The sequence below is a fragment of the Cherax quadricarinatus genome, chromosome 10, assembly GCF_038502225.1.
Source record: "Cherax quadricarinatus isolate ZL_2023a chromosome 10, ASM3850222v1, whole genome shotgun sequence".
In the NCBI taxonomy this organism is placed as follows: Eukaryota; Metazoa; Arthropoda; class Malacostraca; order Decapoda; family Parastacidae; genus Cherax; species Cherax quadricarinatus.
The window spans coordinates 15001847-15028952 of record NC_091301.1 but is presented as its reverse complement, the minus strand read 5'-3'; the positions used below and the strand labels follow the sequence as shown (position 1 = coordinate 15028952).

At 38.2% G+C, this 27106-nt stretch overlaps 1 non-coding gene across 1 annotated transcript; it reads right to left on the bottom strand.

Annotated features, from left to right (window-relative positions):
* Nucleotides 1–27106, bottom strand: LOC128687955 (uncharacterized). Its single transcript, XR_011391817.1, has 3 exons — nucleotides 26827–27106; nucleotides 12365–12404; nucleotides 1–9877 (listed from the first exon to the last, which is right to left on the bottom strand). It is a non-coding gene; the product is annotated as an uncharacterized protein (transcript).

Sequence of the window (27106 nt, the reverse complement as noted above, 5' to 3'; positions counted from 1 at the left end):
TCTGTTGTCAGACAACTCGTAATGAAGTACCATGTAAGAACACCTGCTATACAACAAGGTCCTCGAATTACTCAGGATATACCCAAGCATTTGAGGAGGGAAGGTGATCATTTCATAATACAGCTTCCTTCAACTCAGAAGAAATTTGCTCAGAAGAGATGCATCGTCTGTGCACAAACAAAACGACGGCAACAAAGACGCAAAGACACTCGGTTTATGTGTGAGGAATGTAAGGTGCCTCTGTGCATGGTGCCTTGTTTCAAGGAGTTCCACAAGCTCCAGCAGTTCTAAAACCATGTCCAGTGATTGTAAATATGTAAATATATGATAGAACATTAGTATTATACAAGATTTGTGCATGTTTATTGTAATAAACAACAGTGGTAAACAATAATATAATAATAACTTTAGTGCGGTTATTGTGTTCAATACAGTGAGTTTATATATATACATTATATACAGTATTGGTCTCTCAGGCCCCAAATGTTAGTAGGAAAAGAAAAGAAAAACTATAAAAGCCGCTAAATAAAGTAATGCGCGTATGTGGAATTCGTCGATGTTGCCGCCACCACATCATTTTGGACAAACTTCTTGGCACTGTATCTCATTAAGTGCTGATCAGAAAATTTTTTTGTCTTATTACCTTCACAAAAATATGCTCTTTAATTCTGTAAGAAAATTTTTTTTTTTTTTTTTTTTCAAAATTTCTTGGACACTGGAGCACCTTCAGATTTTGGCCTTGGACCCTGAAGGGGTTAAGCCTCCACGTTTTAGAAAAATAAAAGTGAATATGTAGTTGTAGATTGTGATGTATTATGCTGTTTTTACTGCTTAAGACTACAAATGTAAAAGCTATAACAGTATTTCTTACCTTAAATTGTGGGTGCTGGTGTTTGTGGATGATTTTGAAGAGTGAAGAGTTATGCTGTGGCCCTACTGGGCTGAGGTGGATGGTAGAGGTTCTGGTACTGAAGTTGATGGTTGTACTGGAGTGTCTAATTTTAAGACATCCAGTCAGTCAGTCAGTCAGTCAGCAAGTCAGTCAGTCAGTCAGTCATTCACTCATTCAGCAAGTAAGTCAGTCAGTCATTCAGCAAGTCAGTCAGTCAGTCAGTCATTCAGCAAGTCAGTCAGTCAGTCAGTCATTCAGCAAGTCAGTCAGTCAGTCATTCAGTAAGTCAGTCATTCAGTAAGTCAGTCAGTCAGTCAGTCATTCAGTAAGTCAGTCAGTCAGTCATTCAGTCAGTCAGTAAGTCAGTCAGTCAGTCATTCAGTAAGTCAGTCAGTCAGTCATTCAGTCATTCAGTAAGTCAGTCAGTCAGTCAGTCATTCAGTAAGTCAGTCAGTCAGTCATTCAGTAAGTCAGTCAGTCAGTCATTCAGTAAGTCAGTCAGTCAGTCAGTCATTCAGTAAGTCAGTCAGTCATTCAGTAAGTCAGTCAGTCAGTCTCACAAACTCACGTTTACCTCTTTTTCTGTGTACAAAGTAACACTTCATTACGACTACAGGTTATCACTTGTCTTATATCTTTGTTTCTTTGTTAATTCTAGGACTTAAGTGCTTACACCTTTTTGTACCACTTTCAGCAACACTGGTATGGCTACTGGGTGTCATGATTGCTTGGCAAATACAAGATATAGTGATTAAAATATCATAACACAATTCACAAACACAGCTGCCTTGTAGCAGAGAAAGACTGGACATGTATGAATTACGAACGCTGGGATGGTGGCGTGGTGTCAGGGAGTGGCAGGGGATGGCGGGAGGGCTTCCCGATTGCTCCACAAGAAGGCGGCCGGTTGAGCAAATGTGAATTTTTTTTTCCTTCCCACAAACTGAACCGCGTTAAATTAATTATACGACGTGTTACATAAAATTGTGCCGCAATTCTTCAATCGTGCAATACCCAAATCGTGCCAAATAAACTCATGCTAAATGACAGTCTACTGTGTTATAATCAGTCTGCCCATAATGCACAGCATGCTAGTGGCTTTCTTGTGCTTAACAATATTTTATTACTGGTAAACTAAGCTTTGTATACTGCAGTAAGAAATAAAGTTTACGTCTTTGTTTTCCTCCCCTTCTTATTCTCTTTCATATTCACTCCCACCCTCTTTCACATCTAACCAAGGATTTTTTTAAAAAGGCTCACCACTCCCTTGTTCATATCATGTGGTAAGATAGAGGCAAGGATAATTGTACAAGGAGAGGTGTAGCATGAGCTCCCACTATTCTGTGCCTCACCCACTAGACATATCGAAAATGTTAGCAGAAGCAGCAGGTACCACATCTCAAAAGAACAGTGTATTATTTATCCTATAGATTTTAACCAATCTACCAAAAAGCATGAATTCCCCACACACATGCATAAGAACATATACTAAATACCAAAGCATTTAGTGAAAAATGTATTAAAATGCCTCGAATTTGATTTGTGCTGAAAATACCCAATGCATGCACCATAACTTGTGATGGACAAGAGGCCATTATTTTTTTACAGGGAAGATCCAGCATCATGCAACCTACCCAATGTGGACATCAAATAATTTTAGGTGTCATCACCACCCATTTTCACATAGATACTAACCCTGGGACCCAAAAGTAATACTAGTAATGCTAAGGTCCTAAGAAGAAAATTAAGACTGAATTTCTCTCGGTACATTTTTAGATATGCTTCAAGGCGATTAGTAAAATTGGGAGGCATTGTACAAATGATTCTAACCCATAATTACACTAATTACACATTCTAGGGCCTTGAACCCTTCGAGTGTTAAATTATTTTTTCTTATGATAGAGGGTCTTTTTCCAAATGTAATGAAACCAAGAGTACAGTGGAACCTCAGCTTACGAATGCCCCACCATGCAAATTTTTCAGGATACGAACAGTCACTCGATCGATTTTTTGCTTCTGAATACGAACGAAAATTCAAGATGCGAAACCTCCCCCTCAAGGAAGGTTCCTTGGTGAGGGGATCTTGATCAAGGGAATTGGGTCTGTGCTCCACTTCTCTAAAGTACAATGCCTGCACTCTAAAGGAGGGATTCGGGATATTAGCGGTTTGGAGGGATATGTTGTGTATCTTTATACGTACATGCTTCTAAACTGTTGTGTTCTGAGCACCTCTGCAAAAACAGTGATTATGTGTGAGTGAGGTGAAAGTGTTGAATGATGATGAAAGTATTTTCTTTTTGGGGATTTTTTCTTTCTTTTTCGGTCACCCTGCCTTGGTGGGAGACGGCCGACTTGTTAAAAAAAATAAAAAATTATTATTATAATACATACGTATTAATAATAATATACACTGCAGCAGGCCCGTTGGCCCATACTAGACAGGTCCTTTACAATCCATCCCACTAACAGAATATTTGCCCAACTCAATTTTCAATGTTACTCAAGCAACAAGCTTTAATAATTCTATTTACTCATGTGCAGGACCCACTCACATCCAATCCCTGTCACTCGTGTATTTATCCAACACAAATTTGAAGCTACACAAGGTTTTAGCCTCAATAACCATACTAGGCAGATTGTTCCACTAATCAACATAAAATAAGAAAGGGAAACACTGCAGTAGGCCTGTTGGCCCATACTTGGCAAGTCCTTCACAAATCAAGCCCACTAACAGAATCAACACTACCCAAGCAATAAGCTTTAATAATCCTATTTACTCACATGCAAGTCCCACTCAAATCCAGCCCCTCTCACTAATGTATTTATCCAACTTAAATTTGAAACTACCCAAGGTTTTAACTTTGAAAGAGCCTTGGGTAGCTTTAAAAAGAGACTGGACAAATATGAGTGGGAGGGGATAGGTATTATTGGTGTTGTGGGTACATAATAGCATTAGAAAGTAGGAACACTGCAGTAGGCCTGTTGGCCCATACTAGGCAGGTCCTTCACAGATCCAACCCACTAACAGAATAAATGTACCCATGCAATAAGCGTTGACAATTCTATTTTCTTTTCCTTTTCTTTCTTTGTTGGGTTTATCAGGGCCACTGACAGCACAAGCCGTATTGAGCTGGACTTCTCAATGGTACGAGAAAAAATTGTTGCCTAAGGCTGGGCGGTGAGAGAAAAGGAACAAAAGTTCCTTTGTATAGAGATAGAAACTTGAAGCTTCCAATTAGATCCGGTGGACCCCCTTGCCAAGCCCCAGCAAAGAGGGATGCCAACACCCCCACCTGAGTTCAGTAACCGGCTTCCCACCAAAGACCGTTAAAGAATTTCCCGCAGAGCGGAAAAAATGGAGCTGGCTAAAGTAAGCCGATGAACAGGTGCCCCTCCTGTAGACTGCCCAGCGGGCTAAATAGGTGAGGACAAGCGTCCCAGTGAGAATGGGGGAAATTTGTCACTGATATTCAGGCGAGAGAGAGACGTCCACACCCGACAAAGACTGGCGCAGAAGTCCCACAATTCTATTTACTCATCTCAACTGTGCTAATGGAGTTACAGGAAGCTGACATCGAAGAAACGCTCAGCATTGACAATGATGCACCTGTTGTGCATTCCTTGAGTGATGGTGTAATTAGATGAACTGTGATATATACAAGCCGTAGAGTTGATTTTAGCATCATATGGAAGTACTATTTTGTTGTGCCTCCTAAGAGCAGGAATTCCGCTGGAAAGGATTAATGCCATTTCAATTAATTTAAATGAGGAAAATTGACTCAGCATACGAACAAATTGGGATATGAACAAGGTCAAAGAATGGATTAAATTCGTAAGCCGAGGTTCCACTGTATATAATTTGATGGAAAAGTTGCGGAATTACGCTCTTGCAAAGTTAGCGGTCTCAGCAATATTTATACATCAGCGATTTCACCCACTTTGAGCCCTTTGCTCAACTCGACCAAACTCACAGCTATTTTGCTAGAACTCCTTTTATTCTATCAACTGATTACAAGAAACTGCCCATTTACCTATTTCAATTACCCAAAAAAAGTGATCAAAAATTACTAATTTGACCAATATACATAATTCAAGAACTATGCGGACATTCCTGGCACTAAAATAACACTTTCTCTGTTCAATAGTCACGTCTTCAGGCCCCTCTTACATTACGCTTGCTTTTCATTTTGAATTTTTAATCACACAAAAAATAGAAGATTTACTGTTATTCAGACTACAGCCTCTCCTCAGTGATGTACTCGTGTATTGATGCCTCAGACTTACAACGAGCTCTTTGACCAGTATTCATACCTAAATAATGTATACTGGAGCTGATTTTCTCTTCTGTTTATTTCAATATACAATACACTACTGCATAAACTTTTAAAAATATACCAGAAATGATATAAATAGTGCAAAGGTGACATTAAAACAATATCAAAGCTGGTTGACAAAAACTCACTACCATTATAGTATGCTCCTCACTTAGCAATGAATTCGTTTAATGACGTGGTCTTAGGAACGGAACTTTGTCGTTAAGCGAGGAGAGGCTATACTGCATAATTGTATAAATAATACTGTATCAGTGCATTCATGAATGCACATTAGACCCACCAGTTGACATGTATTGGACACGTGATGTGATTTGTTTACTCTTGAACATTGTCAAAAATTAAATACAGTCGGCCATCACTAATCCGGCATCATTGGGACCTGTAGTGTGCCGGATTAGTGAGTTTACTGGATTACAGAGTGGTTAGGTTAGAATACACTAAATTAACCTATTAATAGAAACTCTTTCTACTACATCTTCCTCATTATCATCACTGCTTTCTCCTCTACTGGTTTGCTACTGTGGATTTACAACCATCTGCACATTTTCTGATAAAATTTGAGTCAGTATAATGATGAAATTTGAAATTATGCTAGCTGAAATTAGTGCCGGATTACTGATGGAACTGAATAAATGATTGCCGGATTAGTGATGGCCGACCTGTATTTCCATTACTTTGAGCTCACTTTCAAACTACAGTGGACCCTCAGCTAACGATATTAATCCGTTCCTGAAAGCTCATCGTTAGCTGAAATTATCATTAGCTGAATTAATTTTCCCCATAAGAAATAATGGAAATCAAATTAATCCGTGCAAGACATCCCAAAGTGTGAAAAACAACAATTTTTTACCACATGAAATATTAATTTTAATACACACAAACTGACACTTACCTTTATTGAAGATCTGGTGATGATTGATGTGATGGGAGGAGGGGTGAGTGTGGAAGTTGTTAATGTTTAGAAGGGGAATCCCCTTCCATTAGGACTTGAGGTATCAAGTCCTTTTCTGGGGTTACTTCCCTTCTTTTAATGCCACTAGGACCAGCTTGAGAGTCACTGGACCTCTGCAGCACAACAAATCTGTCTATAGAGGTCTGTACCTCCCATTCCTTTAAGATCTGCCTAAAGTGGGCCACAACATTGTCATTGTAATAGTCACCAGCATGGCTTGCAATAGCTGTGTTAGGATGATTTTCATCCATAAAGGTTTGCAGTTCAACCCACTTTGCACACATTTCCTTAATCTTTGAAGTAGGCACAATGGATTCCACAACTGGCATAGGCATCTCAGGGTTAGCCCCAAACCCTTCAAAACCTTTCTTAATTTCCATACTAATTCTCACCCTTTTTATCACAGGGTTGGCACTAGAAGCTTTCTTGGGGCCCACGGTGACTTATTTTGCAGGTACAATTACAGTGGACCCCCGCATAACGATGGCATCACATAGCGATTTTTCCGCATACCGATTACTTTTATCGCAAAATTTTTGCCGCGCATACCGATTAAAAACCCGCTTACCGATTTTCGTCCGAGACGCGTCCAATGTGCCCTCAGCCAGCCTCACATGTGCCGGCCGTCCCATTGTTTACCAGCCAGCCTCCGCGGTAACATCCAAGCATACACTCGGAATATTTCGTATTATTACAGTGTTTTCGGTGCTGTTTCTGGAAAATAAGTGACCATGGGCCCCAAGAAAGCTTCTAGTGCCAACCCTGTGGTAAAAAGGGTGAGAATTAGTATGGAAATTAAGAAAGATTTTGAAGGGTTTGGGGCTAACCCTGAGAAGCCTATGCCAGTTGTGGAATCCATTGTGCCTACTTCAAAGATTAAGGAAATGTGTGCACAGTGGGTTGAACTGCAAACCTTTATAGATGAAAATCACCCTGACACAGCTGTTGCAAGTCGTGCTGGTGACTATTTCAATGACAATGTTGTGGCCCATTTTAGACAAATCGTAAAGGAACGGGAGGTACAGAGCTCTATGGACAGATTTGTTGTGCGACAGAGGTCCAGTGACTCTCAAGCTGGTCCTAGTGGCATTAAAAGAAGAAGGGAAGTAACCCCGGAAAAGGACTTGCTACCTCAAGTCGTAATGGAAGGGGATTCCCCTTCTAAACAGTAAGAAGATAATGCTCTCCCCTCCTCCCATCCCATCAATCATCACCAGATCTTCAATAAAAGTAAGTGTCATTTAATTGTGCATGCCTTTTTCAGTTTGTGTGTATTAAAATTAACATTTCATGTGGTAAAAAAAAAATTTTTTCATACTTTTGGGCGTCTTGCACGGATTAATTTGATTTCCATTATTTCTTATGGGGAAAATTCATTCGCATAACGATTATTTCGCATAACGATGAGCCCTCTTGCACGGATTAAAATCGTTAACCGGGGGTCCACTGTACTAAAAACGCTGTGACAATATGAAATGTTCCAATTGTATGCGTGGATGTGACTGCACTGGCAGGCTTGTAAACACTGGCACCCACGGAACAACTGAGGCGCGCTCAGGCCACATGTGGACGCATCTCAAATGAATCGCGTTGGGCGAGTTTTTTAGCGTTAGCCGAGGCAAAATTCTTGCGTTAAAATGTATCATTAGCTGGATTTAAAGTTAGCTGATGCCATCGTTAGCTGAGGGTCCACTGTACTTTTATTCTGTAAACCATTCAAAAATCATCTATTTCTGTAATATATCTCCCATTCTATCAAATGAGATCAAGAAAACGAAAATACAACCTTAACTACCATACGAAATACACTGCAAAATCGCTATTTCAAATAAAAAACACGATCGATGTTTTTTTATTCTCATTATGCACTACGTGCTGCAGGACTTTTATACTGCGCACACTGGCCACTCAGACCCATTTCTCATATGTAGGCCTACCAGCTTTCTCCTGCAAGACTGGAAGCCACTAGAATTTTGGTGTAGTATTGTGGAACCAACACTGGCTTCATAGCCAGTGTCGGTTCCAACACTGAAAAGGGGTTAACAGCCATTTCCCCAACCCAACTGCATTAGAAAAAAATTGACTATGTCAGTAATTGATAATAAAGAAAGAAAAAGTTCTTAAATGTTAAATGTGAGTTGTGTAGTGAAAGTATGATCATCACTGTGCTGCAGTTGTCAAGTAGTTGTAAAAGTGAGAGAAACTTAATCTGCACATTACTTAAGAGGACCTACTGTGTTTAAAATAATTTGTCTGAATGTTTGCAATAACTGTAGCTGCAGATCAGCATTCAATAATCAATTGGTTCCAAAGTGCTAATATCGTAAATATGGTACATAAGAGCAGAACCTCTCAAATGCACAATTTTCTAAATACGATTCATAAAAAGTGTGGAATATTACAGGTGCAGATCATCGTAAGTGCAGATCATCGTAAGTGTGAATCATCGTAAGTGTGAATCAACGTAAGTTGGGGACCTAGTGTACCCAAAAAACCTAATATTCTCCAACACTATTTCATTATGATAAAATAATGTACAAATAGTAGATGATACAAATTTGCAATACTGAATTTAATAAATAAAAGAATTAAATAAATACAAAAACCAAACCATTTTTTTTTTTTAACAGAACTTGTATTTAAAAATTTTTTACCACTACTGTTTATCACACTAACTAATGGTAGACATTTTTTGAGACAATTATTAATCTTAATTACTGTACATGTCAATCAACAGGTACTAATAACAAAGTGATATTAGGAATTTATAACTATAGCAATCTTTTAATTCAACATTTGCGTACAGTTAACTCTTCATTAAAACAGATTTACGAACACCATTTCTTACTAGACAGATGGTAATAATGTACTTCTGAATTATACTGACATTATATATCCTAACTCTGATATTTATTACCTTTTAACTTTTAAACTGTGTTCAGTTCATACTTCCTATTCATTATATAATGTTATGAGAAAAGTATATATCATATACCAGTAGGACTATACATGAGCATTTACAGTGCACCACACCATACACAATACAGTATTTAGGTGAAAAGAGCTCTAACACAAATTCATATTTCTTGTACAGGTCTACATAAAATTAAGCAAAATAGATCCAAATATTGGGATTTTTTCTATTTTTCCTCTTGTTATTGCTACAGTGAACTGCAATGCACAAACTCTTAAAAGTACTTTGGAATTATTTTCAGAAAATGTATTAAATGAGCAAATTTGAATAATTCCAGCAGTTAACCGATATTATGCAATCAAGACAAACTTTAAATTACAAGTATCTCAGTACAGTTTTTTTCTAAATATGATAAAAATTTAATAAATTAATTCCTTACCATTAATAATGTACCATTTGACAAGTATATACTCAATACTGTATCTGATAATTTTCAAGAATTACCTTAATGAAAATCAACACAATACAGAGTACCTCAATTCAAACTTCTATTTTAAATAAAGTGTAGGTCCCCTTCATCCCTAAATACTTGTGAACCACTAAACTGTGTCTAACAGCACTCATAATGGACATCCTCGAGCTGCCCCCCAGGTGGTGCTACGCTCTAGTATGGCATCTTGGCAACACACATCACATTTGGTGCGCTGCTTGAAGGGGGTAGGGGTCGTCGTGATCACATGGCTACCAGGTATACTTCGCAACAACTTCACGTGGTTTTGGAAAAGCTACACACAGGCACGAATCAAAATTAAAAACTTAATAAAGCAGCAAATATTACTGATAATAAATACACAACTGCATGAAAATAAAACTCTGGCTACTATGAAGACCATCTGCAGTGTCATTGCAAAGAATCCTGGTACTTAGTGTCCAACAATCCTGGAAGCAATCCTGAAAATGGTATTTATATCCAGTACTGTATTTTTACAGTATACCGTGCTGTCGAAGCCTGGCTGTATAGAAGCACCAAACTATGAGGGACCTAGCTCATTCAACTGTCATACTCCTGGTAAGACTTGGCAATAACACATTCACATTTACATGCTCCTGTGCATTTAATCAAGCTTCTATTGCTTGGTTATACAAGATTTTTTAAAGTTAAGTTTACAGGGGTACTGGAAAACACTTACTCTAACTTTAGCATCAGCTTTACAAAGAAAATATTTGTACCATATCTTTGGCACTTCATACAACAATTGTATTACAAGTATCAAATCATGCCTTAAGTCCTAATACAATGTTGTATTTATGTTAAATTAACATGTGTGACTTGTATGCATGAAATGATAATCATTTCTAGGTTTAGTTTAGCATTTGTATAAGAAAACATGCAAAACTTATACAACAATAAGATTAATAAACACTGCTACAGGCACATGGCCCAGATCATGGGAAGGGACAACAAATATTAAAAATAATTAAATAAAATGTAAAATTTATCAAAAGATTCAAATTTATAATTTCAGTGTCTTAAGAGGCCTTGACTAGTCTTGACGTTATCAATTTCCTGTCTGACACAGCACAGAACTCTGCATTCTTGCAGATCTGCCTACAGACCGAGGTGCTGAGCTACATGACCCCTAACTGACAGTAACTCATGACCTCTCTTGCCTCTTTGTCAACATGCAGACATTACTTTCTATCAACTTTCATTTGTTGTTAAAGATATAAAGTCTCACATTCACTAAGGCTAGCTTTTGATTAGTTTTTCAAATACACGTTAACATTTATTTTGGTTATAACGATGGTAACTGAGAGTGTGGCATTACCATAATGTATCTTTTCAATATGGTTTATGATCTGTGCTGCACATAAACTAACCATAATAAAAGAACATTTAGGGCTCACCACCATTCTGTATATCACAATCAACAAGTGATGTAAAACTTTATATTGTACAAGGAAAGCTTCAGATGGTGCGCCAAGATTTCCATATCTGTAGCTCTGGGAGAGAATGTAAAAATTTCTATTCAACTATACTTAGGAGTTCCAAAGGAGCGCAATTAAGAGTGGGAAGAGGCGAATCAATTAATTTTTTCTACAGACTCACCACCACACTAGGCCTATGTACATCCATGCTCTGCCTCAGCTAAGGTCAGGCCCACATTCTGAGAGAACACTAACAATCTCTAAAAGTTACAGGGAATGACAAATGATTAACTCAAGCAGTTTATCAGAATCTGGGCCATAGACTACTCAGTTATCGAAAAAGCATTATGTATCTGGGACCCATTTAATATAAATTGCTTTAGTCTCAATACATTCCAATTGTCTACAACTTCTTATATATACTACCATTCTATCACTACATAAAAGGCCCTAGAATTGCTTTCTAGCTCAAACTCAGAAAGCAAACGTACACTCTAAAACCTATACATAGCAAATACCTATACATAGCAAATACCTATACATAGCAATTACTAGAAATGAATACGTACATTGATCTGTCCCTATTTATTCATCCGTGGTAGCATAGAAATAATATTATAAATCTGGAATTTCCTATACAATGGGGACACGATTTAAATAATAATAATTCCAAAATATACTACATTACAATTAATTCTAATTAAAGTCCTATGAAATACCATAATAGTTATTTTTTATTTTGTTAATAGGACAATCCAAAAAAAATGCTGAAGGACTTTAAAAAATATTAGTGCCACTACAAAAATACTTGCAACTCACAGTAAAAATAGAATATATCTAATGGCAAGTTAATATGAAGTGAAGAGCAGAAATGCATAACTACTGTACATTTTGAAAGACAAGGGGGAGGGGAAAAAATCCAGCATTTTTTGCTGATTGACAGTAAACTGTGGTATAAAAATAATTGATGGGCCAAAAATCAGTCAAATGATTACCACTCAGGCCAACACAGTTAACAGTCTTTGTCAGACAAATAAATACTGCTTAAGCCAATGCCATAAATACAAAGTTAATGCAAATAAATAATCAGCAAAACTTATCTGGCATAACTCTCTACAGCTTTATACAGCAGGTTAAGAGGGAATCCCAGGCTCTGCTGACTACAGCAATTACACTTGTATTATAAGGTAAATTACCAGCAGAGGAATGAAACATTACTGTATTCCTGTATGTACCAGAGCTAAGTCCACTAATTGTAATTGTACCACAATCCACATGTGTTATCACTGAGCCTAGTCACAACACTCAAAACAAAAGAACATGTCTCAGCAACATGTACTTACAATTGGAGCACATCTCCATTGGTAGTGATGCTTCGTTACCCTGCAAAGCAACAACAACTATTATTTTATTTATGAGCTACACAATGCAAGGACATAAAGGATGATTCTTAAACTACAAATAACAAGGTATTGAATACCAAACTGAAGATTAAATGTATGTGCTTGAGACTGCTCAACCATGTAATCATTACTTCAAAATCAGGATGTTCAAATTTCATTGTCTTGAATTCTAAATTGTAATATGTGCTTCATATTGTAAATTGTTTAAATTGTTCTATTGTAATACTGTAATTTTTATAAAATAATTCAAAACTAATTATTCACTACTAAACTTCTCTACTAGACCTATTAAAGCCATAAATCATTACTTAATAATACTCAATTCTCTTGTACTTAATGTCACTCACCTAATGACCACTTAATTTGTTATAACCTAATTAATCTTAAGTTAATTTTAAGTTTGCCCAAAATGTTCCGCATACAAGGGGCTTTTTGCATGTACATTCAACTACAGGTCCGCCATCACAAATCCGGCAATCAGTTATTCGGTTCCTTCAGTTATTCGCCACTAATTTTGGCTAGCATAATTTCAAATTTCCAGGGTCGCCACAAAAACCTGCTGGTACTGTTCGGTGGCACTACTTGCTGCACAAGTCATTCCAATTTCTTTTTCTCCATTTATTGTTTTAACCTGCTTACTTTTAGCCCTAGCCATGGTTCCAATGAATAAAAGAAATGCTTCTCATTATGTAAAGCACCTACACAGTACATTATCCATTAAAGATAAGGTGGCTTTGAAGCCACTGTCGGCTGCCATGAGCTCAGTCTCATGAAGCAGGAGAATATGCTTTATTATTACGCTAATATCAACACTACAGCTTATTTGCCTATCACAATTGATCTAATATGACATAATAAACAATATAAATAACATAAAACATGTTAAATACTCCAGAATGAATAATATCTGGCATAATACCGAGCAGTTCGATGGAGGTATGAAGAGGATATGGTATACAAGTACCGTTCTCCTATCCCTGTCTTGGGGCTTATATTAGAGAAAACGGAGTATAGCACAGGGCTGTGATATACACTCATACTGCACCATAAACCTGAAACAAAAAAGTTATTTTCTCTATATAGATTATCGCTGTATAGCCCTTCTGGCTTAGCACTTCTTTTTGATTATAATAATAATAATATATAGATTATCACACACAGCAGCATATGTGTAGAGAACCTAGGATAATCCAAAAAAGTCAACGTAGCTTATTTTTAGTACCTGGCTTGGGTTAGCCATATATGATTTTTGGTAAATATTCGATTCCCAACCAGGGTAGAAACATTAGGTGTGTTTCTTTACACCTGTTGTCTATGTTTACCCATCAGTAAATGGGTACCTGGGTGTTAGCCGACTAGTGTGGGTGTTATCCTGGGACACTGACCTAATTTTCTTGAAATACTCTGCATAACACGCGGCTTTCTATATAGTAGTATGTCACTGATGTCGGCTAGGCCTGTATACCTTGTACATGTACGTGTAGTAAATAAAGATACAGTGGACCCCCGCATAACGATTACCTCCGAATGCGACCAATTATGTAAGTGTATTTATGTAAGTGCGTTTGTACATGTATGTTTGGGGGTCTGAAATGGACTAATCTACTTCACAATATTCCTTATGGGAACAAATTCGGTCAGTACTGGCACCTGAACATACTTCTGGATTGAAAAAATATCGTTAACCGGGGGTCCACTGTATTATTATTATTATTATTATTATTATTATTATTATTATTATTATTATATTATTTTCTCAGTTGTTTGTTGGGTTATCTTGTTCAAACTTGGGCAATGTATGATGGAAAGATACTTCTTAACCTACACCAAAAATGAAAGAAATCAGACCATAAATAGCGGAGTTCACTTCTCAGCCATTAGCGGCAGCTTAGCGGTATATTTTTGTATGTTATTTATGGTTATATTCTCATTTTTTCAGTCTCATTTGATAGAATGAAAGATATATTACAGAAATAGATATAATTTTGATTGCTTTCACAATGAAAAGTACCTTGAAATTGCGCTCACAGTAGCAAAAATGTTCTATTCTTTAGCGAAGCTCAAGAGTAAACAAATGACGTCACCGTCCAATACCTGTCCGCCTGCCAGTCCAAATTCCAATACGGAGTCAAGAATGGGTTGACATTATTTATACAATTATTACAATAATGCAGCAGTCTGCATAACAGTAAATCTTCTATTCTTTTTGTGAATAAAAATTCCAAATGGTAAGCAAGAGTAATATAAGAGGGGCCTGTAGCTGTGGCTAATGAACAGAGAAAATGTTATTTTAGTGCCAGGAATGTCTGCATTGTTTATTCTGGACCCTATTTTGAAATTGGCATCTGTTGAAATTTGTGTGAAATCGGCCAAATTGCCAATTTCTGACCACGTTATTGGGTAGTTGAAATAAGTGAATGGGCGGTTTCTTGTACTCAGTTGAGAGACTAGAAGTAAATAAGTTTATTCAGGTATACACAAATACAGTTACATAGATTATCATACACAGCAGTGTATGTATAGAGAACCTAGGATAACCCAGAAAAGTCAAAGTGACTTATTTCCAGTACCTGGCTTGGGCTTGCCATATATGATTTTTGGTAAATATTTTTTTTTCTCGGTTGTTTGTTGGGCTATCTCATTGAAACTTGGGCAATGTATGATGGAAAGATGCTTCTTAACGTACAACAAAAATAAAAAAGACGGACCATAAATAAGGGTGTTCACTTCTCGGCCATTAGCCGCCTCTTTGCAGTATATTTTCGTATGTTTTTTATGGTTGTATTCTCATTTTTTTGGGCTCGTTTGATAGAATGGAAAATATATTACAGAAATAGACATGATTTTGATTGTTTTCATGACGAAAAGTACCTTGAAATTGAGTTCAAAGTAGCGGAAATGTTCGATTTTTGCCAATGTGTAAGTCAAGTTGGTTAATTTTGTTAAGTGTATTCTAACCTAACCACTCTGTAATCCGGCAAACTCAGTAATCCGGCACACTACAGGTTCCAATGATGCCGGATTTGTGATGGAGGACCTGTATTATATTCCTTTGTACAACTATGCATCATGCCAAAATAAAATATTATTATTATTATTATTTACTACCAGTAGGTAACATTCAATTAAAATTATATGGTGTGCATAAACAAGTGATAATTTGTTTATATCCTATATGTGAGGGTTGCCCAACTAGCAGCTCTTGAATAAACTGCAACTAGTGGATGACTTTCTATTTGGTAATACAGTGGACCCCCGGTTAACGAACTTTTTTCATTCCAGTAGTATGTTCAGGTGCCAGTACTGACCGAATTTTTTCCCATAAGGAATATTGTGAAGTAGATTAGTCCATTTCAGACCCCCAAACATACACGTACAAACGCACTTACATAAATACACTTACATAATTGGTCGCATTTGGAGGTGATCGTTAAGCGGGGGTCCACTGTACAGTACGTATTCTACTGGTGTGTGCATGCACACAAAGTACTTCACTTACACTGTACAGTAATGACAATTTACTTTTACAGTAGAACCTCTACTTACGAGTGCATCCACGTGCTAGTTTTTCCAGATATGAGCAGTCGCTAGGTTGATTTTTCACCTCCAGACGAGAGTGAAATTTCCAGATACAAGCAGGCCTCAAGGGAGGTTCCTCGACGCTGGTGAGGGACTCTTGCTCTTGATCTAGAGAATTGGATCTCAGATGTTTGTTGGACTATCTTATTGAAACTTGGGCAATGTATGATGGGAAGATGTTTCTTGACGTATACCAAAAATGAAAGAAATCGGACCATAAATAACGGAGTTCACTTCTCAACCATTAGCCTCCTCTTAGCGGCATATTTTCGTATGGTTTTTATGGTTGTATTCTCTTTTTTTTTCTTTTTTGTCTTATTTGATAGAATGGAAGATATACTACAGAAATAGATATGATTTTGATTGGTTTCACAACAAAAAGTACTTTGAAATTGAGCTCAAAGTAGCAGATATGTTCGATTCTTTGGTGATGTTCAAGAGTAAACAAATGACATCACCGTCCAGTACCTGTTCGATTGGCACTGCCCCTCAACCTTCACATATTGGAAAGTTCTTCAACATGCTAGCAAAAGTGGGAGCAGACATCATGAGGTAGCAATGACAGACATCATGAAGCAGCAGTGGCAGACATCATGAAGCAGCAGTGGCAGACATCATTCTATCGAATGAGTACAAGAAACCACCCATTTACCGATTTCAACTATCCAATAAAGTGGTCAGAATTTAGCAATTTTGCCAATTTCACACAAATTTCAAAAGATGCCAGTTTCCAAATAGGGTCCAGAATAAACAAAGACAGACATTCCTGGCACTAAAATAACATTTCCTCTGTTAATTAGTCATGTCCCCAGGCCTCTGTTACATTTCTTTTGCTTTCCACTTTGAATTTTTATTCTCAAAAAAATAGAAGATTTACTGTTATGCAGACTACTGCATTAGTGTAGAAATGGTGGTGGTTAACGCTCTCGCTTCACACGGTGAGGGCCTGGGTTCGATTCCCAGCCAGAGTAGAAACATTGGACATGTTTCTTTCAACCTGTTGTCTATGTTCCCCATCAGTAAAATGGGTACCTGGGTGTTAGTCGACTGGTGTGGGTTGCATCCTGGGACACTGACCTAAGGAGGCCTGGTCACAGACCGGGCCGCGGGGGCGTTGACCCCCGGAACTCTCTCCAGGTAAACTCCAGGTAAACACATGTGAAAGAATATTAGACTCACCAGTTGACGTGTATTGGATGCATGGCACGATTTGTTTACTTTTGAACTTTGGCAAAAATCGAACATTTCTGCTACTTTGAGCTCAATTTCAAGCTTACTTTTCTTTGTGAAACCAATCAAAATCATCTAAATTTCTGTAATATGTCTTCCATTCTATGAAATGAGACCAGGAAAACTAGAATACAACCATAAATAGCATACAAAAATACACTGCAAAGTCGCTGTTTAAAACCAAAAACACGGTCGGAGTTTTTTTTTTCTCATTATGCACTGTGTGCTGCAGAATTTTTTTTATACTGTGCACACTGACCACATGGACCCATTCTTTCATATGTAAGCCTACCAGCTTTCTCTCACTAGATTTGAAGGCGCTAAAATTTATGTGTACTAGTACGGCACCAACCCTGGCGTGCAAGCCGTACTAGCACGGCACCAACCCTGAAAGGGTTAAGTGTAGCATTAAGAGTGTAGCAATGAAATGTAGCATTAAGAGTGTAGCAATTAAGTGTAGCATTAACAGTGTAGCAATTATGTCGCTGACTTTTTTTGGGCTATTCTAGGTTCTCTACACATGTAATCAGGAGCAGGAATGGCCGCTGTGGTGGCCCTATAAACCCCAACAACAACAACGCCACTATCACCACTAGCTTACGCGCCAGGATTTTTGACGTACTAGTACGCATAAATTCTACCGCCCTCAAATCTAGCAAGAGAAAGCTGGTAGGCCTACATATGAAAGAATGGGTCTATGTGGTCAGTGTGCGCAGTATAAAAAAAAAATCCTGCAGCACACAGTGCGTAATGAGAAAAAAAAAACTTTGACAGTGTTTTTGGTTTAAAAAAGCGACTTTGCAAAGTATTTTCGTATGGCATTTATGGTTGTATTCTAGTTTTCCTGGTCTTATTTTATAGAATGGAAGACATATTACAGAAACTGAGATGATTTTGATTGGTTTCACAATGAAAAGTACCTTGAAATTGAGCTCAAAGTAGCAGAAATGTTCGATTTTTGCCAAAGTTCAAAAGTAAACAAATCATGCCACGTGTCCAAGACACGTCAACTGGTGAATCTAATATTCTTTCACAAATGCGCTGGTATTATTTATACCATTTCTACACTAATACAGTAGTCTGCATAACAGTAAATCTTCTATTTTTTGGGAGAATAAAAATTCAAAGTGGAAAGCAAAAGAAATGTAAGAGGAGTGTAGGGATGTGACTAATGAACAGAGGAAATGTTATTTTAGTGCCAGGAATGTCTTTCTTGTTTATTCTGGACCCTATTTGGAAATTGGCATCTTTTGAAATTTGAGAGAAATTGGCAAAATTGCTAAATTCTGACCACTTTATTGGATAGTTGTAATCGGTAAATGGGTGGTTTCTTGTATTCATTCGATAGAAAAAAACGGAGTTCTAGCGAAATAGTTATGATTTTTGTCGACTAGTACACTGGAATTGGCCGAAAATAGGGCTCAAAGTGGGCAAAATCGCCGATGTGTAAACATCGTCGAGACCGCTAACTTTGCGAGAGCATAATTACATAAGTTTTCCATCAAATTTCATACTTTTGGTGTCATTATGATCGGGAAAAGATTCTCTATCTTTTCATAAGAAAAAATAATTTTTTTTTTTAAATTTTGGCAACCCTAAGAACAAGTCTCTGAGAGGGCCTGGCGACCCTCAAAGGGTAAAAGCGGTCTTTGGTGGGAAGCCGGTTACTGAACTCAGGTGGGGGTGTGGGCGTCCCTCTCTGCTGGGGCTTGGCAAGGGGGTCCACCGGATCCAATTGGAAACTTCAAGTTTCGATCTCTATTTACAAAGGAACTTTTGTTCCTTTTCTCTCATCATCCAGCCTTGGGTAACAAATCTTCCTAGTGTCATCGGGAAGCTGGGCTTGATACGGCTTATGCTGTCAGTGGCCCTGATAAACCCAACAATGAAAGAAAGAAAGAAGCCACATACTTTATGATATGTGTTTTATTCATTCTAGTGTATATATCATGTTTCTGTGTTATTAATATTGTTTATTATGTCATATTAGATGAATTTTGATAGATAAATAAGCCATAGAGTTGATATTAGGGGAATTATTGAAGTATTTTGTTGTGTCTGGAATTCCACTGGAACGAATTAATTCCATTTCACTTAATTTAAATGAGGAAAATTGACTCTGCAAACGAGCAAATCCAGATGCGAGCAAGGTCACGGAACAGATTAAACTCGTAAGTAGAGGTTCCATTGTATTAAGCATTTATGTATACACAAACTGCCACAGCTGTTAGATATTGGACAGTACATACTGTTTGTTCATGATAAGAAGATAGGAGTCTTGCATAAAGGAATTCTAGTCAACTGATATGGAAATTAATGTGAAATGTGCCCAGTGCATGTTTCCATGTGCAATTAGGCCTCATTAAAATCATGAACATTTTTCATCCACTCAAATCAAGAGATATGTTAGTAGAAATGTTACCCCCCCCCTCCTGGAATATGGCACTGCTACAGCATATACAATTAAAAAAAAAAAAAAAAAAAAAAAAAGAGCACTATAAGAGAACAAGTATATAACCCACAACCATGTAAAACATTCATATCTAGGACCCCTAAACCTTAACCCTTTCAGGGTCCGTCCCGTAGATCTACGGCTTTACGGTGAGTATCCAAACCGTAGATCTACGCCATGAGCTCAGCTCACTCTGATAAACTGTGAGTGGTACATTTGGGCCTAGATATGAGAGAATACATCTATGTGGTATGTGTGCACCACATAAAACAGATTCTGCAGCACACTGTGTATAATGAGAGAAAAAAAATGAAATAATGATTTTTCGATTAAAATAGCAACTTTGCAGCATTTTTTCGTATGTTTTTTATAGTTTTATTTGCGATTTCTTGGTCTCATTTGATAGAATGGATGACATATTACAGAAATAGAGATGATTTTGATTGGTTTTAGCACTGGAAATGGCTTGAAACTGAGCTCAAAGTAGCGGAAATGTTAAATTTTTGCCGATATTCAAGAGTAAACAAACGACCTCACACATCTAATACACGCCAGCTGGTGGGTCTAATATACATTAACAAATATGGTGATGATATTTATAAAATTATTACAGTATTGCATAACAGTAAATCTTCTATTTTTTGGTGTGAATAAAAATTCATTATGTGAATAAAAAATCAAAATGGAATTTATTTGTAAAGCCTCAAAATATAACTAATGAACAGAGGAAATGTTAGTTTAGTGCCAGGAATGCCTACATTGTTTATTCTGGACCCTATTTTAAAATTGGAATATTTTGAACTTTGTGTTAAATTGGCCAAATTAACAATTTCCGATCACTTTATTTTGTAGTTGAAACAGTTGACTTGGCTATTTCTTGTGCTCAATCGATAGAATAGAAGTAATACTAGTGAAATAGCTAAGAATTTGGTTGATTGGAATAATGTAATTGGCCTAAAATAGGAGTCAAAGTCGGCAAAATCGCCGATTCGTAAATATCGCTGACACATCAAAATTCGTGAGAGCATAATTTCGTCAATTTTCCATCTAAATTTCGTACTTTTTGTTTTATTACCTTCACAAAAAGATTCTCTACGATTTCATAAGAAAAAATAACAAAATTTTTTTTTGAAAATTCTTGGACACTGGTGCGTGACTCCAGATTTGGGCCTTGGACCCTGATACTTAACCCTTTCAGGGTCCGTCCCGTAGATCTACGGCTGGTTGGTGAGTGTCCAAACCGTAGATCTATGCCAAAATTCTAGCGCCGTCAAATTTAGCGCGAAAGCGCTCATAGGCCTACATGTGAGAGAATGGGTCTGCGCCGTGGGTGTGCGCCGTAAACAAAAAATCTAGGCGCCTGCATAGCATTGTGGGAACGCCGGCTCAGTCACCCTTGTTCACCATGCCTCGTCGCAAGTCAGCTCTCACTCCCCGGAAAATTGGGACTCTCCTCTTCCTGTCTGATAGTTCTGACACTGATGGAAGTGGAAATGAAGACGAATTCTACGGCTTTGATAAGTTAGTGACCGAAAATAATGACCAGGATATCGATAATAGTGCAGAAAACCCCGACGATCCTCGCCCTTCTACCTCTGGTGTGAGCACTCGTGACTCACGGTCGGGTGTTCCTAAACGTAAGAGAAAACTAATATTTTCCCGTGGCCTGGCCTCTGACTTCAGTAATGACGATGATTCTGACGTGGATTGTGATTTTATTGCGCTCGACGATCATTCGAGTAGTGATAGTGAGGAAACATATTCACCAGTGAAGCGTCGGTATGTTCGCCGCCGCATGCGCTCGGGTAGTGTACCCTATGCTGTGCCCAGGGGACGGAGTACATCCCGGAGTACATCCCGGAGTACATCCCGGAGTACATCCCGTGGCCCTACACCCGTTTTAGGTAGTGATAGTGAGGATGATGTGGCTACACTTGGCATGGATGGGCCACAGGCATCAGTGGATGGTGTTAGTGGGGCTGGTGGTGGTAGTGGCACCGCCATGCGTAACTCACTGTGCCACGCGGGGACCCACGCTGCTGACTCGTCAGTTCAAGGACAAAGCGGAGCGTCACCTACCAGCCCGCCACAACCACCCGTACAACCAGCCTATGATGTCCAGTATCCACCAGCAAACCGTATCTGGGATTAGCAGCAAAATCCCAATTTTGTTCCCAGCCCTCACCACTTTGATGACTCTCAAAGTGGAATTCTACCTACCTGTCCCCTTGGAACCACGGCCAATGAACTGGAATTCTTTGAATTATTCTTTGACCAGCCATTGATGGAAATTATTGTCAGGGAAAGTAATAAGTATTTTCAGTACACCATGGCAAATACGATCTTATCACCACAGTCAAGACTACATAGGTGGAAAGAGACGACTGTTGCAGAAATGTATTTGCTTTTTGCAACAATAATGCTTATGCCTCACGTCTATAAGCATAATATAAAAGCATACTGGTCCACAGATCGCCTAATTTGTACCCCATCCTTCAGTGAAATAATACCAGTGAACAGGTTTATCTTACTGTTACGTATGTTGCACTTCTCTGACAAAACCAGGCCTGACAGAAGTGACAGGTTATACAAGATTAGAAATGTTTTCATGTATCTCAAACAAAAGTTCAGGATATACTTTTATCCATTCAAGAATCTTGTAATTGACGAGTCTTTGATTTTGTTCAAAGGTAGACTGTCATTCAAGCAGTATATACCGAGCAAGAGGAACCGCTTTGGTATAAAATTGTTTGTACTCTGTGATTGTGACAGTGGCCTGGTGTTGGATATTGTTGTATACACGGGTAGTAAAACATTGAAAGATACCAAGATGTTATTGGGTATATCAGGTGACGTAGTGAGAAACATGATGGCACCTTATCTTGGTAAGGGCCATACATTATATACCGATAACTGGTACACAAGCCCATTACTCAGTGATTTCATGCGAGTGAACAAGACAGATGTGTGTGGCACAGTGCGTTCTAATCGTAAACATATGCCCAGGCTCAACGCAGGTGTTCGTGGTGATGACGTGCAGGTGTTTACTGCCAATGACATCATGGCATTACGGTGGCATGACAAACGAGATGTCACATTGTTGACAACCATTCACCGTAATGAAATGCAAGACAGTGGCAAAGTTGATCGAGTGACTAATGAACGTATTCGAAAACCAGTGACAGTGATTGATTATACACAAAACATGCGCTTGGTTGACAAGTGTGACATGCAGATTGGTTTTGTTGACTGTGTTCATAAGAGTTACAAGTGGTACATGAAACTTTTCTTCCATCTCATGGACATTTCAATGCTGAATGCATATAATATGTACCAAATAAAGACTGGTAACAGACCACCGTATGGTGAATTTTGTTTGTCTGTTGTCAGACAACTCATAATGAAGTACCAGGTAACAACACCTGCAATACAACATGGTCCTCGAATTCATCACAATATACCCAAGCATTTGAGGAGAGACGGTGATCATTTCATAATACAGCTTCCTTCAACTCAAAAGAAATTTGCTCAGAAGAGATGCATTGTCTGTGCACAAACAAAACGACGGCAACAAAGACGCAAAGACACTCGGTTTATGTGTGAGGAATGTAAGGTGCCTCTGTGCATGGTGCCTTGTTTCAAGGAGTTCCACAAGCTCCAGCAGTTCTAAAACCATGTCCAGTGATTGTAAATATGTAAATATATGATAGAACATTAGTATTATACAATATTTGTGCATGTTTATTGTAATAAACAACAGTGGTAAACAATAATATGATAATAACTTTAGTGCGGTTATTGTGTTCAATACAGTGAGTATATATATATCAATTATATACAGTATTGGTCTCTCAGGCCCCAAATGTTAGTAGGAATAGAAAAAAATTGGAAAAGAAAAGAAAAAACAACTAAAACAACAAAATAATATAATACGCGTATGTGGAATTCGTCGATGTTGCCGCCACCACATCATTTTCTATAAACTTCTTGGCACTGTATCTCGGTAAGTACTGATCAGATTCTATTTTTTTTTTTGTTTTATTACCTTCACAAAAATATGCTCTTTAATTCTGTAAGAAAAAATAATTTTTTTTTTTTTTCAAAATTTCTTGGACACTGGTGCGTGACTTCAGATTTTGGCCTTGGACCCTGAAAGGGTTAAGCACAGCAAGGGGAAACCAGGTTAGATGGTTAGTTGGTAGCTCACTCAGTTCACACACTGTCCCTGGTTCCTTATGCCTGCTGCCCCTCTTATGCATGTTTCCTTACGCATGCTGCCTCTCTCATCTAGGCAGGTCGAAGAACTATGAGGATAGAAATTTATTAAATGCCTGTTCAAGGAGAGAGCATTCTTTTTCAAGGAACTCACTACTGCAGATACAGAGAATGTTGGAAGAAGCCTATGATAATGCTATCCCCCTCCCCCGGGATATGATAATGCTATCCCCAGAGACAGGATGATGCTATGACCCGAGATATGATGCTATCCCCCGAGATATGGCTCCCAGACACTTAGCTGATGGACATTTCAACAAAGGACATTTGACCGAACAGGCATATGGCCAAATTGGCATTCATGAATCACAGAATGTTTGCAAAACATTAAAAAGAAAAAACAAATAAACAAAATTATAAAAGCGATAAAATAACAAACCTAATTATCTGTTTGGCCATATGTCCATTCGGTCTATTGTCTGTTGGCCAAGTATCTATCAGTCATCTGTCTGGGCATGAGAGATATGATGCTATCCCCCAGGATGTGATGCTAACCCCCCAGGATGTGATGCTAACCCCCAGGATGTGATGGTGCTACCCCCATGGATGTGATAATTCTACCCCCTGGATGTGATGATGCTACCCCCTGGATGGGATGATGCTACCTTCCCCTAAGATGTGATGATGCTACCTCCCCCAGGATGTTATGATGCTGCCCCCTGGATGTGATGATGCTACCCCTGGAATGTGATTATGCTAACCCCAGGATGTGATGCTACCCCCAGAGATGTGATGATGCTACCCCCCACGAGATGTGATGTTGCTACCTCCTCCAGGATGTGATGTTATCCCCCAAGATATAATGATGCTATCCCCCGATATGATGCTATCCCACAAGATATGCTATCCCTGGGATATGATGCCATTCCTTGGGATACAATTATACCCCCTTAGATATGATGGTAATATCCCTCATGATATCTGAGCAATGGATTTAGACAAAATGTAAAGCCCTGTTTTGTTCTATGTTATTAGCAAAGTGAGTAGTGGTAGCTTTAAGACACCTGCACTTAGTTTGATGGTTTTCTTTTTAAATAAGGAAGTTTATTTAGGTATACGCACATACAAGTACAACTATCAAAATTAGTAACATATGCATAAATTACCTAGGATAATCCAAAAAGTCAAAGTGACATTCCCATTGAGGTTGTTGTAATATCTTACTTAAAGTCTAGCTGTAAGATACAGTAGAAATCAGTCATGATTATAACCTTAAAAATTAAAACAGCTAAGTAACTCAAATGTGTGAAATGTGTATAGTAGTGCATTATGCATGCACTGCATATTTCATCTTAATTTACACGTGTTTACCTGGAGTTTACCTGGAGAGATTTCGGGGGTCAATGCCCCCGTGGCCCGGTCCGAGACCAGGCCTCATGGTGGATCAGGATCTGATCAACCAGGCTGTTACTGCTGGCCACATGCAAGCTGATGTACGAACCACAGCCTGGTTGGTCAGCTACTGACCAACCAGGTGCCTGTCCAGTGTATGTTCTTTAGTATCAAAAATCCCTTGCTGTCTCACCCATACAAAAGCAATTACAATCACGGCAAGGAACACAGTACCGAAAACTCCTGCTGTGCCTGTGTTCTTATAAGTGATGTGTTTTAGCAGTCTTGGATGTTTTGACGTAGAATAATGATGCTCGTGTTGACTTCCTAGAGGGGGTTATAATACAACCACAGGACTAGCATGAAGCGTTAGCTCTCATACAGAGGTTATTTTTTCCTTATGTTTGGAGAGAATATTGGAAGAGTTCACGATGTGAAGAGGAAATTCAAGGGCAGAGAAAACTTTTACTACCAGCATACACAGTACATACTCTTGTAAAGCTGCACTACACGGTGCAATTTTTGTCTAAATGCAATTGAAAAAAGTGCAGTTTTTTCATAGCACTTGAGAAAACTTTGATTAAGCCAGAAGCATCACCATGTGCAAAATCTTGGTAGTTTATGTCGAGACACAGCTCCTGTCCTCCCCACTGGTGCACACACTGCCTAATTTTGCACTTTTGCTTTTGGATACTTCTCGTGCACAATGGGTGCATGCAACACACTCACCATCAATTATAGTTTGAACTGCACAAGTTGTAAAACAAAAATGTAGCCTAACAAAACTTAAACAAACGTAAAATATCATACCCTAACAAACTTACTCTGCCATCAATACTGACATCTATGCTAACACTGAGCTAGGTGCATAATACCACTAAAAATTGACAATTTTTTGCTATTATGTAGCAAAAAAATTATCAACTAATACTCTTTTCATGGTGTACATAGATTGTATTATGAAATGTAAACTAATGCCCATGTTTTGCCAAGTAACAAAGTACAATAACAATAATAATCTTTATTTCAAAAAGTCTTCAGCTTCTGCCTTAGTAAATAATGTCCTAAAATAAACAAATATTAATGTTCTAGAAATAAACAATTCATAAAGTAATAAAGTTTACCCATTACAACCCGAAAATAATCATACCTATCCTTTAAGATAATCAGTTTCAAAAGAGTGAAATTACTCGTATACAAATTGTATCTTTAAAACTACAAGAATATTACATATGAGAGAAGTATAAGGTATGGTAGTGGAGAGTTATATGATGTAGGGCAGTGGTTGGAGGAGAGCCACACCAGGTGTGGCACTACATGCAACAGTCAGCCTGTCATCTGTACATAAGGTGAGCACAAAACAGGTGATCTTCCTCTCATTGATTTCTCAGACACCACCACCTCCCGCCTCCAACCAAACGAAAACAATCTCTTCTTCTCCTTATCACGCCCTCCTGCTAATCTCGGTCTCGGTAACGCCGTGTCTCGATGGTAGCTGGTTTATCGGTGGATGCACCGCCGATGTAGAACTTACCATCTTGTGAGATTGTTAGAGTAAAACGCTGAAAAGAAAAAACAATGACGACGAGCTCTCTCCTCTGGCCGCTGGATCTCCCGTCACTCTCCAATCTTGCCAAGATACTTCACAGATAACTTTGGTACAATAATTTTCAAGATTTAATCAACAAACCAGCTATGTAAATCTAACCACTAACAAACTGTGATATATTTCTTAATAAAATTAATATACAAAAGCCGCTAAAGTGTATAAATTTATGATATAAGGAAAATCGAAGTGATGAAGTCACCGAGGC